Genomic DNA, 12,759 nt, shown 5'->3' on the forward strand with positions numbered 1-12,759 from the left:
GAATTGTTGGGGCTTTCATGTGCACGTGGTTATATCTGGTGCAACTGTATGAATGTGTCAAAGGGTAAAGGAAGGTAAAATATTTTTATTTTCACATATCCTCCCCATGACCATCCTGGATCTAATCAAAGAAAATTCTGCATATTCCTGAAAGGGCAAACTGCACACAAAGCAATCATTTGTGTAAATGCAGAAAGAATGAGGGTGTTGGGTGGTAGCACAAAATGGGCAAAAGTAAACTGGCAGCCTCTTTAACACTCTGGCCGAATTTGTTACAAGTGGAGTGGAAAATGAGCAGCTGGTTTGCTGTCGCCTTTTTTGTGTTACTGTCCAAGCTAATTTTGTCTCAGACATCAACTTACAAATGCATATAAAATGAAGGGCATAAGTTTCACCTTGGCAGGCGTGCATGCGCTCAACTTGAGCGTGAAATGACGTGCATTGATGTTGGGCAAACGTCCCGATGTCAATGCGCAGTCACGCGATAGTTCGGTCAGTGGGTATGCGCGCGAATCAGCAGCATACCTGCTGACAATTAAATTTTTCGCTGCCCATCCAACCTTACGGTTGGCGGGCAGCTGAAAAGGCCAAGAGGCCTTTGCACTTTTTTGGAAACCTCATCCACGGGCGGGATGAGGTTTCCAATATCAAATAAAAATAAAATAAAATTTCACTTATATCCCTATTCATTTGACAGAGTCACACAAGGGAACATGTTTTATAACATTTTTCACATTTTTATTATTTTTTTCAAAACTCTTCATCTCGCTGAGGCAGCTCCGTGCCTCAGGGAGATTCTCAAACGTGCATTTGCGCACGTGCATGATGTTTGCACTTGCCCCGCTCGCCCTCCTCCCCACCCCTGCACAGGCAGCGCTGAGCACTGCCGACCACTACCACCTGCCTCTGCTGAGGTCAAAATTCTGCCCTAAGGGTTCACTTCAACCAATAAAGCCACACTTTGCACATAGAGAACTAAGTAGGAAACTGGAAAAGAGAGAGGTAATGTATTACATTCCATTATAACTCGAAAGACTAATGAAGAATATGAGATAGAAAACTATTATAAACTTTAAAGGCTCAAAATCTGAAACATATGGGACATCTGCAGTTGATGCTTTGTCTCTTCCTTGAACTGGGAGCATACTAGGCAGCCTGTGCTCCATTCTTGGAGACCCACTCCACACAAATTACCTGAGTGCAGGAAGCCACCTATCGGTCATGAGGGATATTATCCCAACCAACATAATCATCAGAATTCAGGACACTCTTAATGGTCCTCATAAATAGCTTTCAGAATCTAAGACCAGAAGAACTGCTTCGGCCCCTTAATCTTCAAATTTTACCAAGGCGAGCTGCTTGATGTTGCAGCGCATTCCTCTGAAAGGCACTATGCAGTCAATATATGGAGCGCCTCTGCATCTGCATATAAAGCTCATTCTTAGAGACCTAAATATACAACGATCTCATCAAATTTATATGAATACGCATTTACTTTGATTGAAGCTTCATAAAATGTCATCGTATGCATGTATGATGGCTTCATACAGAATATATTCATGAGTATCACCCTTTTTTTCTCATCAACATACCGCCCCTTGATGACATCATGTGAAAACACGCATCAGTTTCTACATATATGCTGATCACACCCAGCTTTTCATGATCACCTCTTTCTCGTCTTTTCTCTAAATTATCAGACTCCTTGTCTGACATCTAGTTCTTCTATTAAATATTAGGAAGACCAAAGCCATTGTTTTCCTTTCCCGCTAAAAACTTTGTTCCCTAGTTACTGACTCTGGTCTCCCTCTGGCAACTGAATGAGGCTAAACTTGGTGGTTTGCCACCTTGGTGTCATATCTGACCCTGAGATGAGCTTCTGACCATATATCCGCACCATCACTTAGACTATTTCCACTCCATATTTTGATTCTGTCTGTGCCTCAGCTCATCAGCTACGCCTTTGTTACCTCTAGACATGGTTATTGCAATACACCCCTTGGCTGGCCTGCCACATGCTGCCCTCTGTAAAACTGAGGTCCAAAGCTCTGCTGCATATAGGCCCAAACTCACATCAAGTCCCATTCACCCATCACCCATGTGCTCACTGACCTATGTTGGCTCTCAGTCAAGCAACCTCAATTTTAAAACTCTCGTCCTTGTTTTCAAATCACTCCAAGACCTCGCTGCCCCCCCCTTCTTCAGCCATTCTGAGATATCTGTGCTCCTTTAACTCTCATTTTTTAAACATCCATGATTTTAATCATTCCATCATTGGTGGCCGTGCCTTCAGCTGCCAAGGCCCTAGAGTTCTGCAATTCCATCTTTAAACGTTTTGCCTCTCTAGCTCACTTTCTGCACACCTTAAAACCAGCTTCTTTGAACCAGCTTTGGGTCATCTGCCCTAAATAACATTCCTCTAAATCACCTTGGAATATTTTATTACCCCAAAATTGCTATATAAATACAAGTTGTTGTTGTACTTAATAAGGAAAAAGACTCAAAATATTAGTTGTAAACATTTTACACTTTTCTCTAATTTTATTATATAAAGCATGAGCACAATATATATAGTCACAGCATTTATGTCCTAATTTTGACAACCAAGTCTATAAAACACTTAACTGGAGCAGGGCTAACATTAGTGAATTGAAAAGGATTTGGCCCAGGTGAATTGGAATTCAAAATGAATAGGCAAAACAGTAAATGAACAATAGGAGGCATTCAAAGATGGGATGATTAGGGTACAGAATCACAGAGTCATAGATTGGGTAAATTTCATTGTGCTGAGAGTGAAACCAAATGGATGGCTAAGAATTTGCCTGGATCCCAAAGATTTTAATCAGACATGAAAGAGGAATTACTATCCTATTTCCAACACTGGATTAATAATCCAGAGGCCCAGGCTAATACTCTGGGAACACGGGTTGAAATCCCACCATCGCAGCTGATGGAATTTAAATTCAATTAATAAATCTGGAATTAAAAGATAATCTAATGATGACCATGAAACCATTGTCAAATGTCTTAAAAATCCATCTGATTCACTACTGTTCTTTAGGGAAGGAAATCTTCTGCCTTTGGCTGGTCTAGGCTGCACGTGACTCTAGACCAACAGCAATATGGGTTGTCTTTCAAATGCCCTCTGAATTGGCATAGCAAGCCACTCCGTTGTATCAAACCGCTACAAAGTCTAAAAAGAATGAAACTAGATGGACCAACTGGCATCGACCGAGGCACTGGAAACAACGACAATAAACCCAGTTCAGTCAACATTGCAAAGTCCACCTTACAAACATATGGGGCCTGGTGCCAAAATTGGGAGAGCTGTCCCATAGACAAACCAAGCAACAGCTTGACATAGTTATACTCTTCAAATCATATCTTACAGACAATGTCCCAGGCACCACCACCAGAAATCACGACACAGTGGTATGCAGTTGGGAGGGAGTTGCCCTAGGAGTCCTCAACATTGATTCTGCACCTGAAGTCTCATGGCATCAGGTCAAGCAAAGGCAAGGAAACTCCTGCTGATTACCACCTATCATTCCCCCCACCACTCCACTGATGAATCAATACTACTTCATGTTGAACACCAATTGGAAGAAGCAGTGAGGATCGCATGGGCAGAGAGTGTACATCGGGTGGGGAAACTTCAGTGTCCATCACCAAGAGTGGCTCGATAGCACTACTGACCAAGTAGGCCAAGTCCTGAAGGACAAAGCTGCTAGACTGGGTCTGAAACAAGCGGCAAGGAAACCAGCAAGAGGTAAAAACCTACTTGGCCTCATCCTCACTAACCTACCTGTCACAGAGGCATCTGTCCGTGACAGTATCTATCGGTAGGAGTGACCACTACACAGTCCTTGACCATTGTGCTAAATGGGATAGATTTTGAACAGATCTAGCAACTCAAAACTAGGTGCTGTGGGCCATCAGCAGCAGTAGAATTGTATTCAAACACAATCTGTAACCTCATGACCCAGCATATCCACCACTCTGCCATTACCGTCAAGCTGTGGGATCAGCCCTGGTTCAATGAAGAGTGCAGGAGGGCATGCCAGGAGCAGCACATGGCACACCTAAAAATGGAGTGTCAATCTGGTGAAGTTACAACACAGGACTACTTGCATGCAAAACAGCAGAAGCAGCATACGATAGTCAGACCAAATCAATCCCATAACCAACAGATCAGTTCTAAGCTCTACAGTCTTGTCACATCCAGTTGGGAATGGTAGTGGACAATTAAACAATTAACTGGAGGAGGAAGCTCTACAAATACCACCATCCTTAATGATGGGGGAGACCAGAAATTAGTGAAAAAGACAACACTGAAGCATTCTCAACCATCTTCACTAGAAGTGCCAAGTGGATGATCCATCTCAGCCTACTCCTGAGGTCCTAGCATCACAGATGTCACTCTTCATCAAGAAATGGCTGAAGGCACTGGATATTGCAGACTATAGGCCCTGACAACATTCCGGCAATAGTAATTGAGGCTTGTAATGGAGAACTAGCCATGCCCCTTGCCAAGCTGTTAAGTATAGCTATAACACTGGCAATGTTGTAGCAATGTAGAAAATTGCCCAGGTGTGCCCTATTCACAAGAAGCAGGATAATCCAACCAGCCAATTACCGTCCCATCAAGTCCGCTCTTGATCATCTTCAACAAGAGAGAATATAATCATTACCCCCTTGATGCTGAATGGTAATACCATCGCTGAATTACCCACTATCAACATCGGAGGCTAGGAATTCTGTGGCGACTATCTCACCTCCTAAGAGGTAAGCCTGTCCACCATCTACAAGGCACAAGTCAGGAGTCTGATGGAATACTCTCTACGTGCCTCAATGAATGTAGCTCCAACACTTAAGAAGCTCAACACCATCCAAGATCACTGGATTGGCACCCCATCAACTACCTTATACATTCACTCCCTCTGTTACCGATGCACAGTGGCAGCAGTGTGTACAACGTACAAGTTGCATTGCAGCAACTCACCAAGGCTTCTTCAACAGCACTTTCCAAATCTACAAACTCTACCATCTAGAAGGACAAGGCTATCAGACACAAAGAAACACCATCGTCTGCAAGTTCCCCTCTAAGCCACACCCCACCCTGACATGGAACTACTTTGCTGTTCAATCACAGTTGCTGGGTCAAAATCCTGGAACTCCCTTCCTAACATGTATGTACCTACACTGCATGGACTGCAGCAGTTCAAGAAGGCAGCTCACCACCACCTTCTTAAGGGCAATTAGGAGTGGGCAAAAATGCTGGCCTAGCTAGCTATGCCCACATCCTGTGGATGAATAAGTAAAAAAAAGATAAAAGTAGACAGAAAAAGGTCGCTTTTTACAATTGTATGGTTCAAAATACAGGAGACAGCTTAGCTGAATATTGAAAGTATAGAGGAGAGCTAAACAAGGGCAGCTAATTTAGAAGAGAACCCAAAAATTATAAACATAGTAATAATGAAAGAGTACTCAAAGGCAGAGTGAGCTGGGTTAGGGACCAAAAAGATCCTCTTGTGGAGGTAGAGGGCATGGCTAGGATATGAAATGAGTATTTTGTGTTTGTTCTTACTGGGAAAGAGGATGCTACTAATGCTGCAATAAAGCAGGAGGCAGAATGATAATGGATAAGATAAAGAGGAGGTACATAAATGGTTGCAAGGGTCAAATTAGAAAAGTCAGTAGGTTCAGGCAGGATCCATCCTAGGTTGTTAAGGGAAGTAAGGATGGAAATTGTGGAAGCTCTGGCCACAATCTGCCAATCCTCCTTGGATGTTGGAACAGTGCCAAATGCCTTGCTTAAAAATGGGAGATGGACAAATACAGGCCAGTCAGCCTGGCGTTGATGTTGGTAGAATTTTTAGAGATAGGAATCAGGACAAAATTAATTGACATTTGGAAAAGTATATTTAGTAAATGAAAGTCAGGATTGCATTGTTAAACACATTGGGCGAAATCGTTCCAGAAATCGGCAAAGTCCGATATTGGGAGGGGAAAGCAGTGTTTGACCATTGGCAATAGCTGCTTTTTTGCCACATCGTGTGGCATTTTGTTTTAAAAATGCAGAGGCACAGTTTTCATGTCAGATCGCTGGCAGGTGGCCTCTGATTCACCTACACCGCCGTGACCTCAGGCCTTCAGTATCTGGATGCCATATTTAAAGGGCGTCCCTGCACAGAGCTAGCTCTCTTTTAGGGATCGGAAGCTGTGTAAAGTCATGGCTGCCAAAAGGAGGAAACAGGTTGTCCCCAAATTTAGCAAAGCCTCCCTTGGGAGTCTACTGGATGCAGTGGAGGCCCGCCGTGAAGTCCCTGACCCTCACTCTGGGCGACGACCAGCATGCAAGGTCACCAATCCATCATGGGAGGTGGTGGCAGCAGTGGTTAGCGCCAACACCCTGCAAAAGAGGGCAGCCACCCAGTGCCGAAAGAGGATAAATGATCTCTTTTGTTCCACCAGGGTAAGTTAGTCTTCCCATCAGTCTCAACTCCCACACTCACTGCCAGTTCAAGGGACGTCACCATTTACTCTCTCACACACACCTTCATCTACCCAGCGGATCGTGTCTTCATCCTGTCCATGGCACCACTCACCACTCACACATGCCAGGCATCTTTCTCATCTGGCCTGGCAGGCATCCTACTTACATTCTCTCCATCTGTATTCATGCAGGACAAGCTAGCACACAACAAGAGGGAGAGGTCGCAGACCAGTGGAGGAATGCCTTAAATCAAGGTCTTCACAGACTTTGAAAGCAGAGCCATCCAGCTGACCAACGATAATCTGGACTGTTCATGTGCTGATGGTGAGGTCAGTGGCGCTCAACCAAGTGAGGATCCAGCTGTGCAACATCCATCAGACAACCATGCTGTGAGTCAGTTCCCCTGTTCTGCAGTCCCCTGCCATGCACTAATTATCTCCCCTTGCTTTCACAGGCACATCTGGGAAGCAGCTGAGGGGGTTCACGAGCCAGGTCCTCAACTCAAGCCCTGAAGACACCTCAGAAGAGGAATCTGATGACACCCTAATTGAAGGCCCATCACTGAACTCACATACACCCTCCACCAGCGCAGACAAACACACCTTGGTGGGACCTAGTTCTGGAATAGCCGCAGGGTCATAATCTGGTGAGCCCATCGCACTGTCTGATCACAGCAGGCGGTGACAGAGACTTCCCATGTTTCCAGCACTTGGAGGACTGCTGGAGGCCAGAAATCTGCTAAGTCTGAGTCAGATGAGGAGCCTTTGGACTTGGTCATCCCTCAGTTGCTGGAGCTGCAAAGGCAAGCGTGGGAGTATTGGGAAGGGATGTCCACTGCATTCCTCAGATTATATGGCACGATGGAGCAGACCATCCGCCTTCAGCCTGAGGTGATAGCGGCAGCATTGCAATGCACCAAGGTCAACACTGGTAGGATGCCGGTCGCCATGAAGACCTTGGTCCTACACTGCGGTCGGAGCTGCAGTCCATCGCTGAGGTGCTTGCAAGCATCCATCAGTGTTAACATGAGAGGGGAGGAGGTCAGGGCATCTCAAGCTCGCTCCAGCTGCCCCTTGCTCTCAAGGAGTCAGTCAGGGGCCCTCGGTCACCCAAAGGGAGGAGGATCAGCTGGTACATGCCCTGGGGCCATCCACCCAGGTGGCTCCGGGAGTGTCCGACCTATCTGAATCACCTCTTCCTGTGACACCTGTAGCTCCAGCTCAACAGGCCAAAGAGGGTGCCGCTGCCACACAGTGGTACTCCAATTGTGACCCAGAGGCTGGGGTCCTCCAGGTCTCGGCACTCCAGAGGACTCCCGCTAAAATCATCATAGACAACAAGGCGTGGCAGTCAGCAGGCCACCGCCACCTCTGCTGTGAATGTCGGGAAAGCACCAAGATGTAGCAGCAGGGTTAGAAATGTCAAGATGATTTAGTTGCACAACGTGGGCATGGGTGTTAATCACTTGTACATTACATTGACCATTATAAGTAGACTTCCAAAAATGCCTCCTTGTCTAGGGCTCTCTGTTATGATGAGCAGTGTTCATGTCAATCAGATGTGAAACCTTGTTTCTTGCACAAAATGAAGGCTATTGTCACAGTCCAAGGCCTCTCCCCTGTGCAGAGTGTAACATTTTGAGCACAGCGATTGTCAGGCTTCAAACTCACTGTCCATATTAGTGATGCATGCACCACCATGTGGCTTGTGTTTGCTGCAAGAATCTTGTATCCAAGCGTCATTGGGTTCCGTGATGTTCTCTTTCTGCTCTCCTTTAAGATGGGGCTGCACCCACCATCTCAACACCATTCCTGACAGATGCAGGTCTGGTGCTGAAGGGAACAAGTGATGAAGCTTGCCGAAGGATCAAGTTGTCTTCAAGTCCATGTGGCCACTGTTTCTCAGCAGTGTCTCAATATTATGAACCTCTTCACAGAGCATATGTGCACTGCTCTCAGCCAGACAGGTGTCAGACATTCCCACATGCAATGTGAAGATCTCAGTCTATCCTCCCTGCACCTCGTCATTATCATCCTGAATCTTGCAGCAATGAGGGCGTATGACTACACCTGCCTCATCTGGCCAGTGCAATGGCCTCATCACCCACACCCTTGCCTTGCAGGACCTCATCCCCTTTGATTTCCTCCTCATGGGAGGAGTTGTGCAGCCCTTGCATCTCCTCATCTTCCAGGTCCTCCCCACTTTGCAATGTCAGGTGCGTAGGGCGCAGCAAACCATGATGATATACGGAGTGTACTGCAGTGCTCTGTCCAGGTACCAAAACTTCATTTTCAGGATGCCAATGTTGTGCTCAACCAAACTCTGGGTTGTGGCATGAGCCTCATTGTACCTTCTCTCGCCAGGAGTTTGAGGCTGCTGCAAAGGCATCATCAGCCATGTCCTTTGTCAGTAGCCTTTGTCATAGAGTTATAGAGTTATGCAACACAGAAACAGGCCCTTCGGGCCAATGTGTCTGTGCCAGCCATCAAGCACCTATCTAATTTAATCCTATCTTCCAGCACTTGGCCTGTAGCCCTGTGTGCAATGGTGTTTCAAGCTCATTTAAATGTAAATACTTCCTAAATGTTGTGAGGGTTTCTGCCTCTACCACCCCTTCAGGCAGTATGTTCCAGATTCCAACCACCCTCTGGGTGAAGAAACTTTTCCTCAAATTCCCTCTAAACCTCCCGCCCCTTCCCTTATGTCTATGCTCCCTCGTTATTGACACCTCCGCTAAGGAGAAAAGTTTCTTCCTATCTAGCCTCTCTATGCCCCTTATAATTTTGTATACGTCTATCAGGTCCCCCCCCCCCCCCACCCCCCCCCCCAACCGCCCACCCACCCACCCCACTTAGCCTTCTATGCTCTAAATAAAACAAAACAACCCTAGCCTATCCAGTCTCTCTTCATAGCTGAAACGTTGCAGCCTAGGCAACATCCTGGTGAATCTCTTCTGCACTCTCTCCAGTATGATCACATCCTTTCTATAGTGTGGTGACCAGAACTGCATACAGTAATCCAGCTGTGGTCTAACTAACATTTTAAACAGTTCCAGCATAACCTTTCTGCTCTTAACGTTTTATACAGTTCCAGCATAACCTCCCTACTCTTATATTCTATGCCTCGGCTAATAAAGGCAAGTATCCCATATGCCTTCTTAACCACCTTATCTACCTGTGCTGCTGCCTTCAGGGATCTATGGACACGTACACCAAGGTCCCTCTGATTCTCTGTACTTCCTCGGGTCCTACCATTTCACTGTGTATTCCCTTGCCATGTTAGTCCTCCCAAAATGCAACACCTCACACTTCTCAGGATTAAATTCCATTTGTCATTGCTCTGCCCATCTTACCAGCTCATCTATATCGTCCTGTAATCTAAGGCTTTTCTCCTCACTATTTATGACACCACCAATTTTTGTGTGATCTGCGAACTCACTGATCATACCTCCTATATTCATGTATAAATCATTAATATACGCTACAACCAGCAAAGGTCCCAGCATCGATCCCTGTGGTACACCACTTGTCACAGGCTGCCAATCGCAAAAACAACCTTTGACCATCATCCTCTGCCTCCTGCCACTAAACCAATTTTGGATCCAATTTGCCAAATTGCCCTGGGTCGCATGGGTTCTTACCTTCTTGAACATTCTCCCATGAGGGATCTTGTCAAAAGCCTTATTGAGGTCCTTGTAGACTGCATCAATTGCACTACCCTCACCTACACAACTAGTCACCTTCTTGAAAAATTTAATCAAATTTGTTAGACATGATCTCCCCATGCTGACTTTCCCTGATTAATCTCTGCCTCTTCAAGTGAAGATTAATCCTGTCCCTCAGAATTTTTTCCAATAAATTCCCCACCACTGATGTTAGAATCATTGGCCTGTAATTACCTGGTTTGTCCCTACTACCCTGCTTGAATAATGGTACCACATCTGCTGTCCTCCAGTTCTCTGGCACCTCTCCTGTGGCCAGAGAGGATTTGAAAATAAGTGTCGGAGTCTCTGCAATCTCCTCCCTTGTCTCACATAGCAGCCTGGGATACATCTCATCTGGGCCTGGGGATTTTTAAGTCAGCTAAAACCACTAATATTTCTTCCCTATCAATGCTCATTTGTTCAAGCATATCACAGCCCGCCTCCCTGATTTCTACACCTACATCGTCCTTCTCCATAGTGAACACAGATGAAAAGTAATCATTTAAAACCTCACCTATGTCCTCTGGCTCCACGCACAGATTGCCACTTTGGTCCCTAAAGGCCCCTACTCTTTCCCTGGTTATCCTCTTACCCTTAATATATTTATAAAATGCCTTGTGAGTTTCCTTTATCTTGCCTGCCAGTGTTTCTCATGCCACCTCTTCGCACTCCTAGTTACTCTTTTAAATTCCCCCTTACACTTTCTATACTCCTCCAGGGCTTCCGCTGCCTGCAGCCCTTTGTATCTGCCATAAGCCTCCTTTTTTTCCCTTATCCAACCTCTATATCCTTTGACATCCAGGGTTCCCTGGACTTTTTGGTCCTACCTTTCGCCTTAATGGGAACATGTTGGCCTGAACTCTCACTATTTCCTTTTTGAATGACTCCCATTGGTCTGATGTAGAATTTCCTACAAGTAGCTGCTCTCAGTCCACTTTGGCCAGATCCTCCTGTCTTATCATATTGAAATCGGCCTAAACCCAACTCAGGACCTTTATTTCCAGCCCACCTTTGTCCTTTTCCATAACTACCTTAAATCTTACAGAGTTATAAGAACATAAGGAGAAGGCAATTCAGTCCCGTGAGCCTGTCCCGCCATTCATTACGATCATGGCTGATCTCATTTCGGCCTCAGCTCCAATTTCCCGCCCTCTCTCCATAATCTTTCAACCCATTACTAATTAAAAATCTGTCTATCTCCTCCTTAAATTTATTCAGCGTCCCGGAATCCACTGCACTCTGTAGTAGTAAATTCCACAGATTCACGACCCTTTGAGAAAAGTAATTCCTTCTCATCTCTGATTTAAATCTACCACCCCTTAGCCTAAAACTATGGCCTCTCGTTCTAGAATGCCGCACAAGGGGAAACATCTGCTTCACGTCTACTTTGTCTATCCCCTTTAACATCTTATATACCTCAATTAGATCTCCTCTCATCCTTCTAAACTCTAGCGAGCATAGGCTGAAAATGTTCAATCTCTCCTCATAAGACAAGCCCCGCATCTCTGGAATAAATCTAGTGAACCTCCTCTGAACCGCCTCCAGTGCAACTACATCCTTTTTCAAGTAAAGGGACCAAAACTGTGCACAGTACTCCAGGTGCAGTCTCACCAATGCCTTGTACTGTTGCAACAACACTTCCCTATTTTTATACTCTATTCCTTTAGCAATAAATGCCAAAATTCCATTTGCCTTCCTTATTACCTGTTGTACCTGCATACCAGCTTTCAGTGATTCATGCACAAGGACACCCAGATCCCTCTGCACTGAAGCATTCTGAAGTTTCTCTCCATTTAAATAATAAGTTGCCTTTTTATTCATCCGACCAAAATGGATAACCTCACATTTATCCACTTTAAACTCCATCTGCCAAATTTTGGCCCATTCACCTAACCTGTCCATATCCATTTGTAAATTTCTTATTTCTTCATTGCAAATTACTTTCCAACCTATTTTGGTGTCATCTGCAAATTTAGCTATAGTACCTTCTATCCCTGAATCCAAGTCATTAATACAGATTGTAAATAGTTGGGGCCCAAGGACCGAACCCTGTGGCACTCCACTAGTAACAGCTTGCCAACCAGAAAAAGACCTATTTATCCCGACTGTTGGTTTGCCAATCCTCTATCCAAGCTAATATATTACCCTAACTCCGTGTGATCTTATCTTGTGTATTAAACTTTCGTGCAGCACCTTATCAAAGGCTTTCTGGAAGTCCAGGTATTATATATCTACAGGATCCCCATTATCCACTTTGCTTGTCACATCTTCAAAGAACTCAAGCAAATTAGTCAAACACGATTTACTCTTTATAAAACCATGCTGACTTGGATGGATTGCATTTTGACTTTTCAAATGCCCCATTACTACTTCCTTAATAATGCATTCCAACAATTTCCCAATGACAGATGTTAAACTAACTGGCCTATAGTTTCCTACTTTCTGCCTCCCCGCCCCCTTCTTTTTGAATATATAATGTATTAGCATTTTTCCAATCCACTGGAACCTTTCCAGAATCCAGGGAATTTTGAAATATTATAGCCAATGCTTCCACTATCTC

General features: G+C 45.0%; 1 protein-coding gene across 4 annotated transcripts in view; it reads right to left on the minus strand.

The window, feature by feature from the left end:
• znf385b (zinc finger protein 385B) overlaps nt 1–12,759 on the minus strand; it is a 297,152-nt gene that overhangs the window by 8,478 nt on the left and 275,915 nt on the right. The gene's annotated exons all lie outside the window — the stretch shown is intronic.

The sequence above is a fragment of the Carcharodon carcharias genome, chromosome 12, assembly GCF_017639515.1.
Source record: "Carcharodon carcharias isolate sCarCar2 chromosome 12, sCarCar2.pri, whole genome shotgun sequence".
NCBI classification, from domain to species: Eukaryota; Metazoa; Chordata; class Chondrichthyes; order Lamniformes; family Lamnidae; genus Carcharodon; species Carcharodon carcharias.